The sequence below is a fragment of the Adiantum capillus-veneris genome, chromosome 12 (assembly GCF_014529385.1).
Source record: "Adiantum capillus-veneris isolate H3 chromosome 12, ASM1452938v2, whole genome shotgun sequence".
Classification (NCBI taxonomy): Eukaryota; Viridiplantae; Streptophyta; class Polypodiopsida; order Polypodiales; family Pteridaceae; genus Adiantum; species Adiantum capillus-veneris.
The window spans coordinates 103,288,630-103,295,883 of record NC_140942.1 but is presented as its reverse complement, the minus strand read 5'-3'; the positions used below and the strand labels follow the sequence as shown (position 1 = coordinate 103,295,883).

Sequence of the window (7,254 nt, the reverse complement as noted above, 5' to 3'; positions counted from 1 at the left end):
GCCCAACTCATTCATGGAGGCTCTCTCTAATTCAAGTCCTGCGGCAAGTTGAGCCATTGCCACACCACATCAGTTGGTTCCATCATCATCATGATCTCAATATCATTTTTCAGAAGCTACATCGCTGTAGTTATTTGGCTGACTCTTGTCATAATAGTTGGCTTGTGCCTCAGCATCATTTGCCGGTGCTTCAATCGAGATGTAATTATAATTCGGCATTCTGAGCTGATCTCCACTAGTCATACCAGCCGAGACCTGTAGATACGTATATTAATCAGCGCCTAATTGCTCAAATAGTTGCTTTCAAGTGAAGAATGTAGTACCTGGGCGTCCCCGGCTTGCGCAGTCGACACAACCAATTCTTCCAAGGTGGCACCTGGCCGGATCGGCTTTAAGTTAGAGTGGACGCTGGGCTCGTGCACAACAACCTGAGCTGCTACACCGCCGGCTGCCAAGTTTGAGATTTCGCACCTGTAGGCAGACATACAGCTGCTGCCCGCATCTGCCAATAATATTGGTGTTTCCCATGCAGAGTACGCATGAGCAGCGCCATACTGGGGCTCAGTAATATGCTTTGCAACATATTGATTATCATAAAAATAAGTAGCATTATCGCCAGTATTGTGAAAATTTGCTGCATCACCAGTATTACGATCCTCTTCTGCATAAAAATGAGTAAGATCTTGGGTCTGTTGCTGAGGTGCCAGAGGTACGCCTTCATGTCCTGTGCTACTATAATTAGTTGCACTGTCTTTTACTTCATTAATAGTTGACTGTTGCATATTGTAATGATTCTCCGCAAAGGAGCTAGATGGTTGGGTTTCTCCGAAGATGCCAGAAGTAGCACCCGCGGCTTCCTCGACATAGTTAGGACATCTTTCCTTGCATAGCACTTCATGAAGTTGAAGCAGCATCAGCGGGTTATGGAGGCCCAGAATGTGGTTGTTCATATTCAACTGATGGCCGTTATAACTACTCATGACTACATCTGCAAGACCCTGCATGTAGAAACCAGTGCAAACGGCCGCATTTCATCAAAGGTTAGCTGGATCACAAGGAGCTTTGGATGTGTTTCTAGATAGCAAGTTAGAGTACATGCTCAATAATTCCTAGTAACAAGTAGGACTTTTCACATTTAATCTAGCAAGTAAGCTAGCAATTTTCTAATTCATCTAGCAAATAACAAACTCCTATATAGTAACTTGCTCTTGAACATTTTGATCTACTAAGTTCATATAGTAAGTCATAAACTCCTATATAGAAACCTGTCCTTGGACGTCCTTATCTAGTAAGTCATGAACTCCTATATAGTAGCTAGCTCTTTGGCATCGTCATCTGGTAGTTTATAAACTCCTATATAGCAAAGGGTGTTTCATCTAGTAAATTTTCACTTACTATGGAACAAGTAATTGTAGTAAGTTTGTCTGCCTCTAATTTCATTTTAGAAAAAAATCATTAAGCATAGTTAAGCAACTAATTATTGACAAATATCATGGTTACTCGCTCAATCATCAACTAAGTTTCTCAATTGATATATTTGTTGCTAATATAAATATGAAATGTGACACGACAGGGGAGAGGCAAACACATTGATAATAAAAAAATACAAAGTAAGCAGAATAAATTGATGAAGTAAAGAGTCTGTATGGATAATAATTACAAGAAGAGAATAACTCATTTCATAACCTCCCGACCACCCCCCAGCTATCTCAATCACACTCTCAATCTCAATCTTGTGCACAATCTCAATCTCAATCACACTCTCACTCTCAATCTCAATCACAATCACACTCTCAATCTTAATCTCTTGATGGCAACAATGATCATAATCCAAATCGCAACATGATCACAATCCCAATATCATGACACCTTGCACAGATCCTGTTTCACACACTGGTTTTTGCATCGTTTACAAAATAGCCAAAAGAACATACTCGTGCAGCCAAATCAACATGATAATCAAATTAAAAACATCATTTTGTACCATCATAAAAGAGTATAATCACTTCTTGATTGGATCAAACAAACGTAAGCTAACATGTTGCTGCTTGTAGGTTATCCTGTTACTGCTGGCAATTTGTTTCTGTCATAAATTGGTCAAACAAACTCAGAACATAGACCTCTAGGTACTCAAAACGACTCGAAAAGTTCTAGTGTACAAGGTAACGCGGACAGAATTACAGAAAACGTCTTTTTTTGGCTGAAAACGGTACTTGTAGGTCTATTTTTGAATCTCCACTACTTTTTCAACTTATTTTAAGCCTACCCATACATTTTAAGCTAAAACACATAAATAATAATTAAAATTATATTTTTATTATACTATTCATAGACAGACTATCTGTTATTCATCAATCTTATGAAATATGTCTTTAATGTATTATGTAAAAAGAAGAAGAAAAAAAATTCTCTTAATATCTTAAGCTCATTCATATAAGCTCTATCTAATAGACTATTCAATAGACTTTCAAATAGTGCTAAACGAAGGATATGGCCTACTACATAAATTCTTTTCGACTTTAAGAACTTCAAAAATTAGTCCTATTACAAGAAAACAAAATAAAGTCTCATAGTTGTAGAGGAAGCTATAAAAGGAAAGGGATCAAAAAATATTATATTTCACACTCTATCATTGATTTGCAAGTACCACATTGTCCTTAGAGAGGAAAATATATTACAGGATGATGGAGATTTTTGTAATTTTTTTGAACAATTTATGCTATATTCATCGAGATAATATTAATGATACAATTCCAAACACAAACGGGGTCACAATCTCTACCAAAAAAACATCCAATTCAAATGTAAATTAGATATCCTACAAGTACAGTCCATGTTGTGTTGATTATTCAAAAGTCTCATTAACTTCTCAAAATATGTCCATAAGCTTGGACCACAAGCGTCAAGTTATAACTTTATTAAATCAAAATACTTAAATATTCTAGATTATTCTAGAATACAAGGTCAAAATATCAATGTAGCGGTGTATTTAAGACCTCGATTTCTTCAGAGTTTTCAACAAGCTTAGTTGATAACACCATTTAGGAATTTTGGGACTTATTCAAGTCCCATTGTTTAAAATGAGACTTGAGCTTTGAGCTTTTATTGGTCACTTTGCACTATAAACCATACAATCATACCCTTTGGATAACACCAAATTGTTATTAGAACACCGATTTAGGTTTCATTTTCAAAAGGGTCATTGCAAGGTTACTATTATTTGACACTTTAAACTATCTAAACACACAAAAAAACACCATTAGTCGACTATAAAGAAAATATCAAGATATTTTGCACCTCTTTAAGTACATATCTTAAAGAATTCATGCAAAAAATAACAGTGGATTATTTTCATGCTATGACTCTAGAAGATCTTATCGAGTGCTGATTTTTTCTATTGCAAAAACATGAACTATTGTGTTTTCTTTTCAAATGTCATTGCTAGTCATTTGAACCCTTTGTTAGGGATTTATAAAAGCATTTTATTCATTTACTAAATGCAAGATACAAGACATCCTTGCTGATATTTGGAGTTACAATTTGCAAACTTTATCCCTTCTTTTATCACAAGAAGTACATAGGCTTCGACACATTAGTATGGTAAGCATAACAAGCTTTGTTTTTTATCAAACTAACGGTGAAAGAGAAAGTACATAAATGATCACAAGGACGCTGATGAATTTAACTAAATATTTTCTACAATGAAAAATCTAATCTGTGCCATCTTGCTAGCTTGTGATGATACTCTCTATTGACCAAATAGACACTTGGATACCATGTGGTCAACTTCACCTTTTTATTGGGTCTAGCAATAGTGTTGTGTTTGTGGCTCCTTAATAAGCTCTTTGTGATGCTATTGTGGCTCATGAGGTTTCTCTTGTATTTCATGAAAAATCCTTTCAGTTTTAGATATGCTATTCCACACATCCACATTATATTTTATAGGTTGTTTCCATCAATGTGATGCCCAAGTAGATCTACCTCAATTCTCCTTTGTACATGCAAAATTCAAGCTACTCATCTAGACCATGGTTGGGTAAAAGTTTTGAACCATGGTTGTTGAGAGTATGTTTGTTTATCTAGAAATAGATATAAATGTCACCATTTACTTGAGTAAATGGTAATCCTTGGGTAAGAGTATTTAATGAGTCAAAGCTCTCAAACCATAGTTGTTGAGAGTATGTTTGTTTTTCTAGAAATAGATATAAGTGTACCATTTACTTGAGTACAAATGTAAGTAAAGCTCATCCAAATAAGTGAAATTTTTTCATAGAAATGTTTAGAATAAAATCAGTGGAAGTATATCAAATTAAAACATCTACATCATTTATATACCTATGACCCCCAATGCACCATATATAGCTTCATAGACCTTAATTAATTCTATTTGTATCCAGAGCATTGAGTTGCATCATATGAGAAAATATAGATCCTTTTAGACTAATCTATCAGGCTTTACTACACACAATTATAGCTGCTTAGAGTTTACTATACAAAAACCCATTGAAGTAGATCCAATGCCACTTAGTAAATTGACTCCTCTAAATTCATTCTTTCTTGGTCAAACTCATTTCGATAGAATGAAACTGGATTTCACACTTTAGGTGCATCCATGTTTTATCAATTGTTACTTGAACTTGTTACAGTTTATTACACTCAATTTAACTTGAGTTCTCTATGCTGGACGCATTTGATATTCAATTAACACGCAATTTAATTCAATTTGTCTCAATGCCACTCATTTGATGCCTCTAGACCTAGTTGTAATGTACTCAATTTGGGTTTAGGGTAACTTTATTTTAAATGCTATTGATTGAAAGTATTTGGGTCTAGCATTTGACTTAATTGCTTTAAAATGTAGACAATTGAGGTCTCATGAACAATGCTATGGTTTAAATTATCTTTAAATTGAATTCAAGTGATCCAATTGGATTCAATTTTTTGGGTTTGCATTTTATTGGACTCGTTTGCACTTAACTATGTACACTTATCCCATCTTGTTTGAGAAATGCTACTTGGTTGTACTTAATGGGACTTATTTGCATTGTAATTCCTCATGAGATCTCAACTGCAAGCTGAAAGCAAAAACTAAAAGTGAGTTCAGTTTGCTTATGGAACTTGCTCAAAATAAGAAAATAGAGCTACAATGCAAGGCCATAGGTCAGAAATCAACCATGGTAGGTCTTGCATGCCATCTTAAGACCTTAAGAGTCTTGGTGCTCCTAGCAGTGAAGGAAGAGTTGATGTAGCATTGAAGAACCAAAGCAAGCAGGATCAACTCCTACCACACCTCTACAACATCCAATCGTCATCACTACATGTTTGTTTTAAAAGGATAGTGTGTACCATAGTTTCCCTACTTTAACAAGCCAAAAAATACAAGCCAAAGTGTAAGATCAAAACTATGTACCATAGTTGCCCTACTCTGACAAGCCCCAAAGTGTAAGATCACAGCTCGGAGGGGTGAATGCACCTATTCGCTAGATAAGGTCCTCGTTCACACTTGAGGACATGGATTGGGGGGGTCGGGAAGTGGAAGTTGTCCAAGAATTGTGTACAAAGAAGATGCGTATTGGCCCCATGCCTCTGTAGAGAGTGCTCATGAAAGAGTCGCCATGCCTCACGTGAGTCCTGACGCACGCACCACACACACACACACACATATATATATATATATACATATATATATATATACACACACACACACACATATATATACACACACACACATATATATATACACATATACATATATATATATATATATATATATATATATATATATATATATATATAGAGAGAGAGAGAGAGAGAGAGAGAGATGTAATATTAACATCTTCAAAAGGCCAAAGTGACCTGTGAGACCAAAAAGTTACAATGTGGTGGATCTGATACAAAGTCTGAGTACCAAAAAATAAATCAGAAGGTGCTGGAAAAAAGGGTACTAAAGTAGTGAATGGAGGCTAATATAACTCAATGTGGGTGTATCCTTAAAAAGAGATAAATCACAAGAGATCCATCATCTATCGCTAGTGGATCTCATCAATCTCCTCCATGGTCAGTAGTGTGATCAGGCGTCGTGCATGTCAAGCCAGAGTGATCTAGATTCTTTGATGCAGCCTCCATCGATGCTGTGTAGTCCTCCGCATTCGTGGGCGTCTGGATCTTCCTAGATTAATCGCTTGGTTGATCAACGTGCCTCTCGTGTGAGGATAATGTGGGCTTTGTTGTGGTAGTAGCTGCTTTGGTTGTCTAGTGTCCGCTCTAAAGAAGTCTGTGATCCACCTCTGAGACTGCCTAGCTTCTCCCTCTCGTCGGGCTCTTTTCGTGTGTGTGTAGCTTGAGCAAAAACAATCCCAGGCATCTCTGGTCCTCATTCCCCATGACTTTAGAGAGTGGTCTAAATCCCTCTCTAAACAGGCAGTGAAAGAGGCCTCCTATCTCATAGTTAACAGTGGCATGTGTAATGCAACTTTGTGTCAGGCTTCATGTGACATACGGGACGTGTCCTGGCCTCTGTTGGTACTCCACTGTATCAAAACTGGTGTGAAGATGTGCATATCTGGCCAATAGCACATTGTGTCCCACAAGATATGTGGGTGTCCATGTATCTAGGTCTTGTCACAACACTGTCCTCCGTAAGCTGGAGAAGACGTGCTATATAGAAAGCCATCTTTGTGTCCAGCTCGTGTGTGGGTTGTAACCAAGATCACAAATGTGTACCATAGTTGCCTTACTCTAACGAGCCCCAAACTGTAAGATCACATCTTGAAGAGGTGAATGCACCCATTCATAGGAGAAGGCCCTCGTTCACACCTGAATTGAGTGGTATTTTACAATTTGAATAGAGAGAGATCACTGACTACTTTAGAACAGGGAATCATAAGCCAAATGAACATGCTTCACATCAGACTTCAGAGCCCACTTATACCAGAGGTATATTGGTTGATTGAGCCATTGAGATCGGGAGAGCTCAATGCCCATGTCTACAAGGGAGACCACGACATCAATGGAGACTCCACTAGAGGATCATGACAATTCTAGCATGACATATATGGGAAACGCTCAGTACAACTATTTACATCGGCAGACATTGATGAAGCTTCTAAGCGATCGATGCAATACTTTCTCAGAGAACACCCGATACTGGTGTCCTCGGGCATTGATGATGATGGTGATGGTTTTAGTCTTTCACTTTACTTCACATTTTTTGTATTGAGGCATTGGATTACATCCACCAATATTAGGTCAAAA

The 7,254-nt window shown here is 37.0% G+C and overlaps 1 pseudogene; it reads right to left on the bottom strand.

The window, feature by feature from the left end:
- Window positions 1-205: 205 nt before the first annotated feature.
- LOC147446243 (uncharacterized) lies at window positions 206-914 on the bottom strand (annotated as a pseudogene).
- Between the last annotated feature and the right edge of the window lie 6,340 nt (window positions 915-7,254).